Below are 18,193 nucleotides of genomic sequence, written 5' to 3' on the forward strand. Positions count from 1 at the left end.
TTATGGTCTCTCTCTCTCTCTCTCTCTCTCTCTCTCTCTCTCTCTCTTTCTCTCTCTCTCAAAAATAAATAAACATTAAAATTTTTTAAAAATTAATTTGGAGACTGAAGTACAATATTTCCCAGTAGGGCTATTTCTTTACCATATAAACTTACACTTTGCATTTTTCTTGATCTTTTGCAAGATCCAGTGAAAGATTACATATGCACTGAGCCCAGAAATTGTTTTTCATTCTATTGTTTGTCCAAGTTGAGTTTTGCACCGATCTTCTTTTTATCTCTCCATCTATGTTTGCAGGGCTCTCTGTTTCCCCCAAGTGTTAATGTAAACACATTTTATTTTGAAACAGATCAGTTCACTTCCCTCTGGAAATCCATTCCTATAATGTGGTAAACCTCAATATAACTCTCTGGTCCGAATGACATTTCATAACTGTGTACAAATCAAACATACTGTTGATATTAAATGACAACATGTAATGCTTATGTCAACAATTCACTTAAGTCTCCTTTCATTAAAATGCTCCTGATCTGGAGGGAAGCTGCTCATCTGAGCAGATGAAGCACTTGACTTTCACCTCTAGTTTCCAGGTTAGAGTACAGTTCGTGAGAGCTAGAATTCAGCTGGATTTCCTAGCTTCTGGCCAAGGGGATTAGAAGGGAAATCTGGCTCATGTAATTGGAGGAAACCTTGGGTCACCTAGACAAGACAGCATCAAAAGCCGAGCTTTTCGCTCTATTCCCTGTGTAAGTCAGTTTGTCTATGGGGAGGATTTTCCCCAGAAAACCTTTCAACCTGGAAAGTTACATAAGAAATTAACAGGGTTAAGAAAGTTGACACCTTTCACTATTGGAAGTATTCCCCCCCACCCCCCTTCTCCTTCACAACCGGCTTCCTGCCTTGAGGCTATTTTGGGAAACTTTTTGTTCTCTTCTAGCACTGGATGCACTCCTGTCCTCTCTTCCCAGGACTCTCTTGAGGGGACTGGCTTTTAATGTTTTCCAGACTGTAACCCGACGTACTGATCCTTTGTACACGTGTACTCCTCTGACTGTTTCCCTGTAGTTAGGAAAGAAGTGCCCCCTGCCTCCAGTTAGGAACCCCTGTCTTCTGCCTAAATCAGCCAGGACCTGGGTGCTTCCTGCGCTTTCAGGGTCAAGGTATGGCCCCTTCAAGAAGAGCCTCTTTGTTGGGATTGCTGGTGTCTTAAGCTGAATCCAGTGGATATTTCATAACCGTCAGTGGTCTGTAGGGGACATTTGAATAAATAACAGTTATTGCTGCTCTATGAATAATCCGATAATGTTTTCGTTTTCATATAACTCACTGCAGTTGAGGGTTTGGCTGCAAATCAGCGTTTAAATCCCAACACAGACTGCACCTCCGGTGGACCCTCAGCAAATGCAGGGCAGTAGGGAGGGGAACTGGAGCCGTGTGGCTGTGAGTAACTGACCTCTCTCTCTAACTGGCTGCAAGTGGTGAAAGCCTGGGATTGTGCTGAATTTTTACATACCTGTGTGAACGCACAAAGGCGCAGAGATAAATTACCACCCTTTCTGTAGTAGAACGGCCATAATGTGAAATAAGCGGCTGTTAGTGTTCTCTTAGGTCTTGATAACTTAGGGAAGGCAGATAATTAATACAAGTGAGATGACAGGGGGACATAATTGGCTGTGTATTACGAAGTTTAGACATTGTCCTCCCTTCTATCTCTGGGAGAAAGAAATTGCTCTGGCATATGTGTGCAGAAGACATAAAACTTGCTACAGCAGTATTTTTATTTCCAAATTATTCTTAAAGCTATTTAAAAGTCACCACAGAACGTGCTTTACAGAAGCAATTTCATGGCTCCTTTCGGTTTTTGTGTAAATCCAGATAACTGAAATGTTAGCCCTGATTCATTATTGAAAAGGAAGGAAGCACACCAGAGCTCCTGGTGAAGGCTGGGTGCGGCACAAAGGAGCTGGTGTGGGGAGGAGAGGCAGCGGCCAGGGGGGTGGGGGTGGGGAGGACAGGGGGGGGTGGGAAGCACCTCGTCAGCCTGTTTAGGTCCATCAAAGAATTTCTGTTGTGATTGGTAATGTCAGGGGCATTTGAAAGATGATCATTACTTGAGAAATTTTTCTGAACTGGAAACTTGCTAGCTTTGAGTCCCGTTAATACGCACTGGCAATGATGGCCATTTTCCATTCCATGAGATCAATTTGGAACTTGAGCATAATTTTATTTCTGCTTCACAGTTCTTAAAATCCTGTTTGGAGATGTCATTAGGAGGATAAGGGATGTAATGAAAAATACGTTTTCTCATGTACCAAATCAAAGTGTATAGTTATGGGGCTGGCTATCTATACTGAACAACAGTTAGCAAAATGAATCGTCTGCTTTCTGCATTTGGAGTTGTATAGTGTAAAATTCAATGAGACATTCAGTAACTGGAAAGATCACATCAACATCAAAGATGCATTTAGCCGGTTACCTCCTCCCGTATTACTAGAGTGGAAGCACAGTCTAGAACCAGGAATAAAAAACTCTGGATGGTTAAGAATTGCGGGCGGCATATTAGCGGGATGGAGTGTGCCTGGGAACCCAAACTTGAATATGGGTAGAAAGAAACAGACGGAAAGATGGGCCTTTGGGGACCGGTATTTTATTGGAACGGTACTCTTGGCAGCATCTTCCATTAAGGCCTGAAAGTTATCTTTTGAAACTGGCACCTGTCAGACTCCTCCTTAGGGCAGAGGACCATAATTTTTGGTGGTTGAATTTGCTAGGTCCAAAAAGAGTGACAGTGCCGGATTCCCACGTAGTGTGGAAACACACAGGGTGGGGTAGAAAGGGCTTCCTTTCTACCCAGAGTTTTTAACAGCTTTTCAGAGTGGGAGGTTATTCCATAAACAAATGAGTTAAATGAATGAATGAATGGACGAGTGAAAAAAAGGGCCAAGGTTTGTTCGTTTTCTGAACAGGTTTTGTTTTGCTCTAGAGAGATCTGGCAGAATCATGTTCTCCCTGGTATAAGATGAAAAAAATCCAACACAATGCACACTTCAGGGGTTGTGTGTATGTGTTCATTTCACTGTAATATACAAGATTGTTGAACTCACTAGAATGTTCAGAACTATAAAGTTAAGCCGTTTTGAAATATTGCTCTGTTACACCATGGCTTAGGGAAATACATGTTTTCGTCTAAAACAGCGAGAACGTTAAGTGATGACATTGCCAGGAAATGCACTTGGCCATCTCAGGCAGTGGTTGCAACTTTTAAGAATGCAAATACGAGAGACTGACAGTGGAAAATTACACGAAGCACACCTAATCTTGAATTTTCTTCCATCTGAGTTTTAAGTAGCGGCTGTTTCTGATTAGGGCTTTTCCAGGGGGATGAAACAGTTTTACAAGACTGACCTTAAGTGCAAAATGGATAGTAATTCAATGCCCTGAGGGGGCTTAAGAAATGAAGGTAACTTATTGGTTTTGGCAGGGAAGGGGTTGGCTGGTAAGACCACCAAGCCCCCTGAACTGAAAACGCTGACCAGCTGAGCAGAAAGCATGTGTGCTGTACCCAAGCATAATCATTATTTTCATGAGCAGGCTGCGTTGCTCACAGTTTTGGGTAGTCTGTCCGTTTTGTCAGTAATTTAATCTAGGTCAGAAGAGGCATGGGGTATGTAACTGCTTTTGTTGAGCATCCCTGCAGGCATCCCTGGCAGGGTCCGTTCCAACTTTTAATGAGGAGCCTTGCTTTATGTTGGGGTCCTGTGGTGGCTCACAGTATCTATTTTGGGGTGTTTTAAGATGGGGGTTGGCTCTTGAAATTGGACAAGGTGCCTGCCTAACAGATGAGATTTTTTTTTTTTTTCCTTCCTTGGTCTCTGCTCCTTGTTCAATTGATAATTAGGTGAGACTTTGAGACAGCAGTAAAAATACAGATGACATGGGATTGTGTCAGCTTTCCTTTTAGAGGAAGAATAATTGTGAGGATTGGAAATAAAGAATTTGAAGACAGGAACTTAATACGTCTGAGATCTTCTATATTTTTGTTATAATTTTATTTCACGATATGTGCCAACAATACATGACATCTTGAATAATGCGTTTTTATATTCCTTACCCAAGGATTAAGCAGGTACATTTACAAAGTGAGGAAATACATGTTGGCTTTGTAATGTTGCTACTCAACTCACTGTGTTTCATTCTTTCCCTGGGAGTGGTGATCTCACCCTTGTCCCCAAAATATTCCTCAGTTAGTCTAGGATAGGTAACCTTCCCCGTGTTCTAGGATTTTTTTTTCCCCCTGAAAATATTATGGTTTATTTACTTGAGAAATGAGGAAATAAAATGGCTACTAACATTTTTTTAAAGTTCCATATGCTAATGAATTTGATTCTTTCAATCATTTGGGGAATATCCTTGGCAAGTAAAAAGAAGGCATTTTCACACTTTGTCACATTGTTTTTAGGTCAATCAAGGAAGTTGCAGAAAGAATTTTGTAAGCTGCACGCTGAACAAGAGGATGCTTAATTGTGCGGCAGCCTTCATTGTCTCTAATCAGAAATTTGGTGGAAACTGTTGGGGCGTTCTTTTCTTATTCATTACTCCACTTACATTATATAGGGATTTTTGCAGTGCAGTAAGTTCATGTTCTGGTCAAAGCAGAATGAGAAAGGGAAAGGATTGTCTTTTAAGAATGGGGCTGAGAAGAACGCAGCGTTTACAGTTAGGATATGCAGTGCTGTATATCCAACACTAGTCGAGGAAACTCTATTAATCTGGGTCCAGTCAAGAGAGAAGCCACACGGTAGTTTGAACAGGAAAGCTCATGTATTCACCTTAACGGGGGTTTGGGGCAACAAGGGATTTGCTAGTGAGAAGCAAAGTGAAACGTAAAGAATATAGGAAGAGCAGTTAAAGAATATAAGCAGCAGCCAGGGCACTGGGGTGGCTCAGCTAGGGCATCCAAAGGACAGCCCCCCTCCTCCTACCCCAGGCTGAGATCCGGACTGAGATCCAGATCCCTCTAGGATGCTGGGGAAAACCATTCAGGGGAAGGTGTCTCCTTGGGGCGTTCTGACACAACATTGCCTGGGGAGGGTGTTGGCGAAGCTTCAAGCCTGTGCAGGACCAAGTCGCCTTGGTCTGTAGGACCTGGGAACTGGGGAATCCCCGCACTTCAGGGGACGGTTGTTGGAGCAGCTCTGTTCCTTCTGCAGTGTCCCTCTAGCGCCCTCTACTGACAAAGCCAGACATTATGCCCTTGGGTTAAGGGGAAAATATTTAAAGGGTCCAGATCCATTTTCACAGAGCAGACATCAAGGGTGAATTTGAAATTGAGAGGCAATAAACCACTAACCAGCAAGAGAATTTAGTTCTCTTATTCAGTCCTGGAGAGACCAGAACTGGGGATTGTTTCTCTTTTTACAGGTGAAGAAAGTGACTTAAGCTCAGAGATTAAATGACTTGTTTAGGGCCAGATAGCTAATAAATGACAGATCCACATTTCAAAATCAGATTTGTAGGTTTTAAGGCCCCCATGCTTTCCACTGGCCTCTTTGAAATATAGACACCAACAGTCCAGCTAGAAACTAACACTGGCACCAAATACCCTTGTCCAGACCTTGTAACCTAGATCACAGTGTAGTCATCCTATAGTATATTTTCCACTGGTCCTAAGAATAAGAGGAGCTATGTGGATAACGACCTGTTTGGCTTTACCGTACTTACCTGATTTTGAGACTTAACGGAATAGATCGTACCTATTTTGGTGGAGTCCCCAAAGCCTCTTTGTACCTATATCTGAGTTGAGCTGTTTATCGGAGTTCTAGCTCTATACCCCTTTGGCCGGTTGACACATCCCAGGGGTCTCCGCCTGGGCTTTCTGGAGGGTAGGGGCAGAGGTTGATGATGGCTCTTTGATTCTGATTTGAGTGTTTCCTTTTCTCCCCCCCCCCCCGCAAGACTTCCTTTCCAGGACACCCTGCTCTTGGCTGCTTCTTGGTTGAGTCTGGATTTCCAGCCCGACTCTTTTGGAGCCTCTGGGGTCCTGTTAGGCTTCTCCCGTTTACCTCATTTTGGATAGTAGTTTGACAAGTTACAGCGTAAACCAGTACGAAAATGACACCTCTTTTACAAAAATCTGAGTCATGAAACTCTGTTTTGACTTCGGGTGAGTTACTTAGCCTCTCTGGGGCTTAGTTCTTTCATCCATCCCTTAATCTACAAAGGGGGATGGCCTTTCCAAAGCTCCTCTCATCTCAGAAACACTCGGTGGCTGTTTCTAGTTTAACATCTTTTGGCACCAGTTCCAAACATGTGAGCTTTCACTTGCCTGACCCCGTCCCCAGCAAGTAGTTGATGAATTACAAGTAAACGGAAGACCGTGTGATGTGCTAGCGGGAATCGGGCTTTGAAGTCAGACCCACAAGGGTTAACATTCTTGGCGTCAAATCTCAGCTATTTCATAACAGCGTAGCCAGTAACTCATTTTCCTGTGTCCTAGCTTTTGACTTTGTGGGATGGGAAGGACAAGGCCTGGCTCCTTGCATCAAGAGAAGTAAAGCACGTGGTGCATTTTGCACAGCCACCGGCACATAGTAGGTGCTCTGTAAACGGTATAAAGTTGTAAGTTCCTTGAGGGCAGGGGTGCTGTCTTGGTCAGTCTTGAACCGCTTGTGGTTCTTGATCTCTGATAGGCATTCGGTAGTCCCACCAGTTTGAACTGAAATGCTTAACACCACGAGGAGTGCTTTCCAAGCTGAGTCTTTATAAAGTGAATACTTTCATATGAATAATCACCCTGGAGTTTTCTAAGCTTGATTGCACATGTTCTTCTGTCTGGAAGCAGTACCTTTACAATTTTATTAAATTTCTGGTTAGTATTTCTATGTCCGACTACATGGTTCTTTTTTTTTTTTTTTTTTTAACTGCAATTACATGGCCTCATAGTAATAGTAGTAACATTACTAGGGATTCGCTATGTGCGAGTCATTATTCCAGGCGATTTACGCATTCCTTGAATATTCCTAATCCTGTTATAATCTCCAATGTTTGCACGAGAAACTGAGACACTGGCAGGCTGAATTACTTGCTGGGACGTCACGCAGCCATTGAGAGGAGCAGTCGCCGAGGTCCGGCTCTAAAGCTAGTGCTCTTTTACTCCTATTTGGTCTTACTTGGTTCCACTCTCGTTTTGAATCGTGTCCTCAGAGGTCACTGTCAAAAATCCAATCAAACTCAAACCAGCCCCTTTGAGAATGAAAGGGAAGGTGTAGAGTTCAAGGCAGTGGGACATAAATCTATTTTTAAGCTTTTAAATACATTTGTGAGAGACTGCCTTCCTCTTTCCAAATAAGCTCTGAGATCAGAATGAGCAAAGGCCAAACTCATGTAACTTCGTGTTTTAAGATTAGAAGTGTCTTTGTCACGCTGATCTCTTGTAGTCCCCCGTGGTCCTCTACCATGCCTCATACTTAGACCCCCCTCCCCCTCCACATCCCTGTCCCCCAAAACATAACCCCAGTGACAACACTTGGCTCCATGGACTCCCTCCTTCCTTAATAGGATCCAGGGTGAGTGTCTCCCTCCGGGGCCCTAATCTGCTTACTGGCCCTATCTTTGCCATTTAAGCAGCCTTTTACGTAGGAGGAAGATGAAGAGGAGTTGATTTTCTACTGACAATGTGAAATAGTAGTAATTGCATAGTATTGATAAGTTAAAACAATGGAACCCATCAATGGATTATTCTCAGACCATGTTAATGGAACCCCAGAAGTTGTCATCTGGCTTCCCCCTTGAGACTCTTTGGAGGTAGAGACCCAAGAAGTAGGGAACCTGAATGAAATGTGTGTTCAGATGCCAACAGCTTATTCCATTTCTCCCTTTATTTTAGTAACAGCATTATTTTCACTGTTAGGGAAAAGATTGGCTTGGTAGACTTTAGGAACCACTTTAGGCAGCGTGGATAAATGAAAAAACACAAGTGATCAGCTTTCATCATGACAAATGGAAACTGTCATTTAATTTTTATCCCCAATTATACAGCTCCGGGACCAATTTTTCAGGTGGAATGTTGGAGCCATTAAAAAGAAATAAGTAAACTATACCATATTCCATCATTTTTCTGGCAGCTAACCAATGATCTGTAGCCTTATTACATGTATGTTTTTATAGAGATATTTTTCTCTTAAGTTTGTAGAAGGCTGTATTAACTCTTTACTGATTTCTTCTTGAATGCATTTTTGCAAATGAATTTTGTTTTTATCATGAAGTGTTGGTTGGGATTTATGTTTGATTTTGGCTGGCAGCTATACTCATTTTCATCTTTTATGTTTTTCATTACTGGAATTGCATGGAGCGATGTTTCTTTAATTCCACCTGGAGTTATGTTAATGGACCCAGTGTTGGCTACCAACTGTGTTCATTTGGATATTAGAATGTGACTTGTAAGAAAGAGAATACGTATGTAAAACCCAGCCAACTACCGCGTCTCATACCTAGATATGATACAGAAAAATTGGTACTCCCTTCTGTGCTCCTATAACATTCTGTCTATTCTTTTACTGTAGCGTGGAATAGGGCGGAATAGGTTATAACTTAATGGATCTCATGACCATGTTCCCCAGTAATCTGAAATGTAGGGACTCTGGGCATATTATGATTTGGCTATTTTATCGTGGCTTCCACAAACTTAGCAGAATGCTTGGTACATACTAGACATGCAAAAATATATTTTTTAAAAGCCTGATTAAATGCTTCCCCCCCCCCTTTGGGGATATTTATAATTCTTCAGTATTGAGATATATTATCTTCTGAGGACACTAAAACCCTTTATAACCACGTGTTTAATCATTTTTATTCCATCTAGAAAAATTTTGCATGTGGCACGTGTAATCGTTGAATTTTACAGGTGCGAGAAATTGAGATCGAAGGTTACTGATGATTTGCCAGATATTAAGAACTCCAGAGAGAGAGGCATAGCTGGGACCAGAACCATTGCCTTATAGCTTCCAAAACCAAAGGGCTTCGGAGAAGATTCCAAGTTACGCTGCTTTGGGGCTTTGTGCTCAGGTTGCACAATTATCAAAACCTCAATTATTTTTGATGCATAATTAATATAATAAGTGGTGGTGGGGGCGATGGTCAGAAGGCCACGGTGTTGGGCTTTTGGAGAAGCTGGTTAGTGGATGAGGCCTATTAAATGCATCTCTACATGCAGATTTGTTCTTTCTCTTGGTCTTCAAATCTCTTCCCTTCATTCACCTAATTAGTAAATCCTGGGAGCCTTTGGCTCTGAGCCAGAGAATGTTTTATCTACTTGACTTTGGCATCAGAATAGTTAAACTTGGTTCTCAGTAAAAGAGGTCCTGGAGTGTACGAGGAACAATAAGGCAACATTTTCTTCGGATGTATGCCTTGGCATATGCTTGGAGGAGAAATGATCCCCTCTTGTATCTGCTTCTGAAACTGTCATCTGGTACTGTTAGCATTAGAATATGCAAGTAAGCGTATAAACATGCCGATGAAAGTACTCTTTTGGCTTGGAACCTTGTTAAGTAAAAGGTGTTAGATCATGTATCCTGTCCTCAGGGGTGCTGGACTAAACAGCTGCACTTATCCTTGTTAATGCCAGTAGCCTCCTGCTTCAGAAGAAGCAAATGGCCTTTTGTAAGAGCTGCTGTGATATGAAGTTACTTTTAGACAAGCCTGTTTATTGGGAATATTAGCATCTTAGTGTAGATTGGCAAACGGCAAAGCAGGTAGCAGTTTGAAAGTGTTCTCTTACTTTCTTTTTTCCCCTGCTAGTTCTAGGAGGAGTAAATCCAATGAAACAAATATGCGTGATTGCTGATCTGTCATAAATCATTGCCTGTGGTAGGTGCCTGTTAAGGCTACATTAGCTCTTCCAGTGGGAAGGGGAGCTCTTGGATTTGACTAATGTACCTGCACTGATGGAGACGTGGTCATATTCTATCTAGTCTCTTGTATGTAACTGAACTTATCTTGTGGCTTTTTTTTGGGGGGGGGGGTGGTGTGCAGGGTGCTGGGATTTGGAATTAGTGACTCACAGAATTTCAGGGTTGGAAGACCACAGACTGTGTTCAACACATAGCTGAGAAGTAGGCCTTTTTGCTTTTAAGTAGCTGTAACGGAATGATTTGTCATATATCATCCTCTGTGATGTCCACTCATGGGTCCCTTGACTTACACCCCAGAGTCTAATCCTTGCTCGTCACTGTCTATTTAGTGTGGCATCCACAACTGCAGTCTTGTTTTGGCTTCCCTTGTATATCAAATGCTTTAACATCTCTATGCCTTTGTCCTCTGCTCTGCCCTGACTCTCCTTTGACATCCTAATTACCGAATCATTCAGTTCAGAAGTCAGTTGCTCTGTCGGACCATTCCTGACCTTGCTCCTCCACCTGGTCCCAGGTAGGCTTCTGTGATCTCTCCGTGTTGTGCGCCACTCCCCACCCACCTTGCACCTCCTCTCCTCTCCCTCCCCACTTAGCACGTGCCTCTCACCTGCCTGTACTTCCCATACCCTTTGTTATAGTTTCCTGCCTGTTCACCTGGCTCCATGTGGATTGAATTCTGTGAAGGCAGGGTTCGGATCCTAATGTATCACAGAATTTGGGGTTCCTAGCGCCATGCCCAGCTCTTAGGAACAAGACACATTCAGTAACCTATTACCATCAGCTTAGGGTAGAGGGAACGATCACGTTTCTTGTTTGTTCCTATAGGTGTGGCTTTTTAGGCGCTCGATTATAAGTTGTTCATTGAACTTAAGATCAGTTGAAACTCTCAGGACTTCCAGAGTTGCCACGTGTGGTTTTACATAATTTGGGGATTATAAAATAATGAGAGGGATGCTGAAGGTGACCTAGCATGGCTTTTCATTGATTTCAGAGCCCGTATTTCTTTCTGAAAATATTAGCCTGTGGCATCCAGGTGGTTGGTGTGAATGAGGGTCCGTATCTTGCTCACTTCATGTAAAATTTGATCATGTTAAGAAATTTAATATCAAAACGAGCAATTTCTCTCACTCAAAAAAAAATCAATCCCCCGCCTGCTCTTGAATGTCCTGATGCAAATCCACCCACTGTTCCCAAGCAGTGAGCTTAACTGTCTCTCTAGTGTTCTTGCAGTTCCATGTAGGAGTCAAAATTATTAAATGTTGTGGTAGAAATCAGACAGCTTTCTCGCTTTTTTAATGTTGTTTTTGTCTAAGGGCATATTCCACATCTCTAAGCTTTATCCATTTTTATAGTTGAGTGGTCAAACCTTCAAGGCACCGAGGCACATGCCCTTACTTTGATTGGCGCGTTCTATCCTTCTGGAAGGTATGACACATCCTACCCTCCTCCTGCAATGGGAGATACCCTCAGCCAGCATGTATGTACATGAGTTCTAGGCCTACAGGGACGGAACCGAGAAAGCGGCAACGAAATTCCCTGGAGGCCTAGCCGTTTGTTTGATTCTTCTCTTTCCGGAAGAGAAGACGGGTCTGCTCCTATTCCACATTTTTAAGAACAGTGACTGCCAAAACCCTGAATCCCAAAATCCTGTAAGCCTGACTTGGTTATTATACTAGAAGAGTGAAAGCCAAAGGGACACTTCGTGTCCACAGTTTTCTCAGAAGCTCTGGAGGAAGACTTCTAGAACCCGAGTCAATAGGGTCATCACTCAAATTGTGACCTCCCGGTCCCTCGGAACTTAGTGCTGTCTCTGGAGTGGGTGGCGTTTCCTCCAGATTCCCCTTTGCTGTCTGCATAGCGTCAGATACATGGATCCTCGGGTGTGAGGAGGCACAGTTCATGTTTCTGCAGTAGTAAAGGATCCCATTGCACTTCTTATCTTGAGATTTTCCTGGGCGGAGGGTATCATTTCTCTGTATTTGATTTATTTTTCATTCACGATTTTAGCAAGTGTTTGTTGAGCACCTGTCACGTGCTAGGCACCGTTGGGAATTGATGGTTAACAAGACAGACAGAATCCCTGCCCTCCAAGAGCTGAGGGTCTATGAGAATATAGGTAGTTAAACAATGAGCGTGTATTATGTGTGGTAGGATAGGGAGAAGCTCTGTCAGGAGGCGAAGTGTTTGCTGCTTAGCATATTGGTGCAGTGACTACATATTCTGAACCAAAATTAGAGCACAAGAGATTAGGGGCAAGAGAAAAAAGTTCATGCTGACATTATTGTGCCGAGACCACGTGTCGATGGGAACCTTGAAAATATAGCTTGGACATTAAAATGGGTGGAGTTCTGAGACATTTCCATGATTTATGGGTTCCGAAGGGGTCGAGTATTTGAAATCAGACCCGCCTTGGCAAAACCAGGATACATAGTCGCCGTATTTCCTAGCTTTTGCCACTTGTGCAGCTGAATTTGCGGAGCTGTTAACAGAGGGAACAGATTTTTTTTTTTTTTAAATTACTAGCCTGTAATAAAGGCATAACAGAATTTATTAAAAGTGTGATTTGCTTTAGAAATTCAGAACCCTACTCCCGTGGTTTGATGGGAAGAAATAAACCGGGAAAAAATGAGCAATTGTTCATGTTCTCAGTGCAGATATTATTAAAAGACCTTCTGTGCTACTGGAGTGTTATGGATTCCCCCTCTCAAAACACCACTTGGCTGTGCTTTGTCACTAAAGTTGATCTGACAATTTCCCCTAGATAACTCTGAAATGAGTGTACGTTCGTGACTTTGCATAATAATCGTATGCCTTTAATATTGCTGAGGTCAGCACGTGGACATCTCTGCAAAACTTAAAAGAATTGGGCCTTTCAAGCTGCAGTCTGTCAGCCGACCACATCCTCGGAGACCACGAATAGAGATGTGTAGTGCCTCTCAGTGTATTCATCTACGCGGATCCGTGATCCACGGGCCAGTAAGGGTAGGACGGAGGAGGCAAAGACGTTTGAAGTAATGAGCAGTTTCTAGAAGACAGCAGCTATCCGGTCCACCTCTAGACTACCTAAACCATCCTAGATGAGCCGCTGTAAAATGGCCATGGCACCAAACCTTTGGGAACGTGGTCTTCCTTGAGCCCCCAGTATATATATATCTTCCACCTCGTTCCTTTACCTCTTGGCCAGTTTCCTCTTTAGTGGTAATGAACACCCGGTTAACCTTTCATTATGAAATCCTTTTACTGGGTCCCCTGCTGGAAGGGCTGGGGGCTCATAGAGGATGGGTTTGAGAAGTCTTTTTCGTCGCTGCTGTGCAGGGCAGGTAGAAGGTCCACGGATAACTCCCTGGATGCCTCTCGGAGTAGGTGCTCTGATGATAATGCTTCACCTTTAATACTGCTTGACAGGATTTAACCACACATGCAACAAATCAATGCAGTCCAGAGCACAGGTGCACTTGATCTATATTATTTGTCTTCTTTTGACTGATGCAGGTAAAAGAAACCATCAGATAGCTTCTTGGTTAATACAGCTCTGTTCTAAAAAGAAGGCAGTGATGTATTTTGGGGGTGCATATGGCCCAGGCTTGAAACGAGGAGGGGGTTTACCAGTCTGGACAACAAATAGTCGGCATCCAGCTAAACCAGGCTGTAAAAGGAGCCTGGTGCCTTGGAACAAACTCTAATGGTGTAGTAGCATCATTGAAAAATAGAGCCCACTGAAAATCCTCAACGATCATTTTAACGAAACTAGTGTCACTTGTGAGTGGCACTGATCTATAATTTTTTTTTAGAGCCGTGAAAATATATTAGACATAAGGCGGATGGTTTGTTTTTCTTCTGTTTTTTTTTTTGTTTTGTTTTTTTGTTTTTTTGTTTTTTTACCCCTCCCAAACCTCCACAAACAGTTCTGTCTGATTTGTTTCATCGTTGTTGTTGTTTTTTTTTCTTCCCCCTACTGCCTGTAGAACAGATGTTGGAAAATAATGCTTGTCCTGTCAGTTTCTAGAATCTGCAACAAACTGAAGTGTGTGCTCAAGGTAGATGTCAGCATTATGCTGTTGCTGCCACCGGGCTACTGAAAGACAGGATTAATCCTGTACTGGTAGAATTCCTGTACGGGTAAATCCTGTACTGGGGTTAAAAAAAAAAAAAAAAAAAAAAAGTCTGGACCCCTCTATTTAGGAATAGGAAGCTCATCCTAAAATGGACCAAGCAGAACACCAGCAAAGAGGTGATTTTGGACCAAAGGCACAAATAAAGGATGATTATTGCCTGTTATTTAGTGTATGATGCTTTGTTCTGAGACTAGGTTATACTGTTTTGCTGGGAGCTCACAACAGATCAATAGTAATTTTGTTATGGGCCAGATGTCAAAACAGAAATGTGCTCTGCCAATCCCTCTGACTTTCTAGGACAACTAATATGCTAAATGCATTTGCTCAGGGTCCAGGCACACTCCCCGCCCCCACCCCGCCATCACCCAGCCCCCGATGTTCTGTAGTCCTGTTTTCTTTCACATGGAGCCTGGGGGCTGTGCATTTACTCGAGATTCTCCTGGTTTTTCCTTTCTGTGATATATTTCCTCTGATGGAGAGTAGGGAAATTGCCCCAAACGCCCTCCTTTTCTTCGCCCTGATGATGAGTTGGGTGTACTGTCTACAAGTAACTTCTGGTTACGGGTATTGTCTTTATGGGAAGAGATAAAATCCGTGGCAGGAAAATGGTTTTTTTTTTTTTTTATTTTTTTTTTTTTTAAATTTTTTTTTTCAACGTTTATTTATTTTTGGGACAGAGAGAGACAGAGCATGAACGGGCGAGGGGCAGAGAGAGAGGGAGACACAGAATCGGAAACAGGCTCCAGGCTCCGAGCCATCAGCCCAGAGCCCGACGCGGGGCTCGAACTCACAGACCGCGAGATCGTGACCTGGCTGAAGTCGGACGCTTAACCGACTGCGCCACCCAGGCGCCCCAGGAAAATGGTTTTGAGGAAAAGCAAGCTGGCAAAAAAGCGTGTTCTTTTTTTTTTTTTTTTTTTTTTTTTTTTTTTTTTTTTTAAGCTCCTCTGTGTTCCAACTCTGAAGTTTTTATTTGGGTCTGATTAGGATTTGGGACTTAAATATTTTCTGGTGAAGAGGGATTTCAGGGATGTGGAATTTCAGTATTGCTATACTCCTGTTTCCTCCACTTGTCTCTTCCACGAAACTGCTGGTTATCCACCAGTTTTTGGACGCAGTTAGGACAGCATTCCGTAGTCAAGATTTGTTTTTGCAGAAATATTCAGAATAAGCCAGAGGACGAAAAACTGGCAGATTTTGGCAGACGGGGCATGGCCGTGGAATTTAACATGGTGTTAGCATCTTAAGTCCGGAGAGCATTGGGCCTCCCCCTCAGGCTTGCCTATCTGAACCTAGCTTTCTTCCTCCGGTTCCCCCCAAACAGGAAAGGGACAAAGGAAAAGGCTTTCCTTCTCAAGTCATGAACAGATTGAACAAGGTCAGAATGGTGGTTTGACAGCGTGCTGGAGTTTTCCATCCTACCTCTGGGGCAGGTCTTGGGTGTCTTAAGCATTACCCTGTCTTGTGGGGTAGAACTCTCCACCTGGGAAGAAACATTCCATCTGAGGTTGTCACTTCTTCTAGAACTTACCACTGTGCCAGGTTTTGTGGTGTATTAGGACACAGAGTTCTCCGTGCTGCCCAGCAGCTTTCTCCAACGGACCTATTTCTCCCTTGCCAGAAGAATAACTTGGATTCCATTGTTCTTTCATATCTTTGATGCCCGTGCTATTCAGAGCATTGAAGCTGATAGTAAAGTGAAGAGAACAAAGGTCAGATCGGACTCGGGTACCTTTTATAACAGCTCTTTAATTTATTGAGTGACCACTGAAAGAGGGCCTTTCTTCCCTCCTCAGAAATCAAGTGTGCTGCCATCGCATTCCACGCTGTACCGTAGCGGCAGAAGGGATCGCGTGACGAGTCAGCTGGTCCCTCTGTTCTGGAACCTTAATAATCAAGTCCTCCTACAGAGAGGCACTGGCTCTCCTACCACTGGGGTGCACAGGAAGATGACTATGTGTGCATGGTTATCAGAAGAGCCAGCTAAGAAAATGAGGATCCAAGAGCATAAAGTGCCAACTCATGGGACAGAGAAGCTAAAGGGTCCACTGAGAATCAAGTCCAAGCCTTGGGCTCCCCGGGCAGAGCTAACCAATTACGTTCATTGTCATGGTTATTACCTCAGCTGTAGTTAAGCCCCCTACGAGTCCCTGAGTACTTGACAAAGGAACTTGAGACTTGGAGCCAGAGAGTTAAGACAAGAAAGCCAGTTGGGTCGCTGCCCCGAAACAAAATTCAACAAATGAGTGGGGAGTGAGTATGAAAAGTGCAATTATTACCTGAGAGCAAAGCAGCAATGAAGCTCAAGAAGGTGAGTTATGATGCAAGGAGCATTTTTGGAAGAAGCTGTAGCAAAATGTACCCAATTTAAAAGCTATGCAGGATTTCAGAATCAGGAGAAACAAATGTGGGACTGTCTTGCCCGCTTTGTATCATCTCACGCGCACAAAGTGAGCATTTCTATAGGAGTGTGTATATACGTATAAACTTTTTTCTAACTTAATGGGTGGAGAGGGTCAATGAGTCAGATGAAGAGTAGAACATTCCTTTGTCAAGTTCAGAGCCCCCATGACCATGGTAGAGGTTAGTCTAAGCCCTGTCTTGGAGCATCTTTGTGGAGATACTCAAGCAGTAGCAGGTATGGTTTTCAGAAGGTTCTGCAGATTTCTTAAATGTTCACCACTTCTGTACAGGATCAGATATGTATGTCCCACAGGCCTAAAGCATGTATTATTTCTGCCACAACTCTACTCTGCTGTTGTAATGTGAAAACAGGTATAGGAAATACACAAGGTAGAGAGTATGGCTGTGTTCCAATAAACCTTTAATATGGAAACTGAAAATCTGTATTCCAGACACTTTTCATATGTCATGAAATATTACTCTTTTGTCAATCATTGAAAAATGTAAAACCGTTCTTAGCTCTCTGGCTTGATTCAGCCCACAGGCCACAGTTTGCCAGCCCCTGCTCCAGACCCTTGGCTGCGTGTGCCTCCCAGCCCAGGTTATTAGTTAACCGGAAGCTTTACCATATTACGATGGAGTTTGGTAGCAACTATGAAAAAGTGAAACATCCATGACCATCCTCTAATCAGAGGTCACCTTTTTAGAAAATCTCTTACAGAGTGTGGTTTAGTCCATTAAAGTTGGGACTGGGGTAGGGATTTGGTGGCTTCAAGTGGGAATGTGGGTGAAAACCAGTAACAGTAAGGGATAACAGCGAGTGAATCCTTGCTGTACATCAACACTATTCAGTGTTGTTGACAGATATCTCACATAATCCTCCTAAGATTTCTGTGACCGGGAGAACTATTCTCTCCATTTGGCAGATGAGAAAACCAGGCTTGGACGGTTCGGAAACTTGTGGGAGGTAGCAGGAAATAGTGGAGCTTGGATCCCAACCCAGGCTGGGCAGAGTAGAGAAATGCAAATCACTTGGCTGATTTTAGAGCGCTTAATCCAGGATCTTGCATGTGGTAGGTCCTGTATGCAGTTAATGATTTATCTGCAGCAGAGGAGGGACGGGTGGGGTGAAAGGGGAAGTCATAATAAGGCATTAGGGACTAAAGAATAGGGTACTTTTGTCACAGGTTCACTTGAACCTTGCAATCAACCAATATCTTGTCAAGCCAGAATATGATTTTTGGAAATCAAAGAGGAGTCATAAAAAATAAAAATTCAGAGAAACTCATGTATTTAAAAATGTGGCAAATCATAGACGTGGAGAACCCCGTGTGAAGGTCCTTACTACTGAGTTCATGAACTTGCATTTGATAGCCGAAGTGTTGTGTTTTAGAAAGCTGGAGGAAATTTTTTTGACTCACTGCCAGTCATTTACTTAAACTTAAAAGATCCTAGCATTAAAATTACTTATTTGAAGTGCTGGCAGGCTAATAAATTCAGGGGGCTATTTTAAACATTGTCAATCTAAAATGTAATCCTATTAAAATAATTGAGCATTTTCTGAGTGGAGAATTCCCTTGTCCTCCTGTCCACGGCTCGTGAGACAACAACATAAAAGGCATCCTAGAATGTCCTCTGAACATCATTGAACCAAGCAGCGTGTTTGCGTAGCGTAGCTCTGGTCGGCTAAGGATTTCCTTGGCCAGACCCCTCTCAAAGGCAAAACCCCCACCGTAATGACAGGTTTTTTCTATAACGGGGAAT

The 18,193-nt window shown here is 43.0% G+C and overlaps 1 protein-coding gene across 6 annotated transcripts in view; it reads left to right on the forward strand.

Annotated features, from left to right (window-relative positions):
• Positions 1-18,193, forward strand: part of CADM1 (cell adhesion molecule 1) — a 334,016-nt gene that overhangs the window by 52,439 nt on the left and 263,384 nt on the right. The gene's annotated exons all lie outside the window — the stretch shown is intronic.

Source organism: Puma concolor, chromosome D1 (assembly GCF_028749965.1).
Source record: "Puma concolor isolate L17-30 chromosome D1, mPumCon1.1.hap2, whole genome shotgun sequence".
NCBI classification, from domain to species: domain Eukaryota; kingdom Metazoa; phylum Chordata; class Mammalia; order Carnivora; family Felidae; genus Puma; species Puma concolor.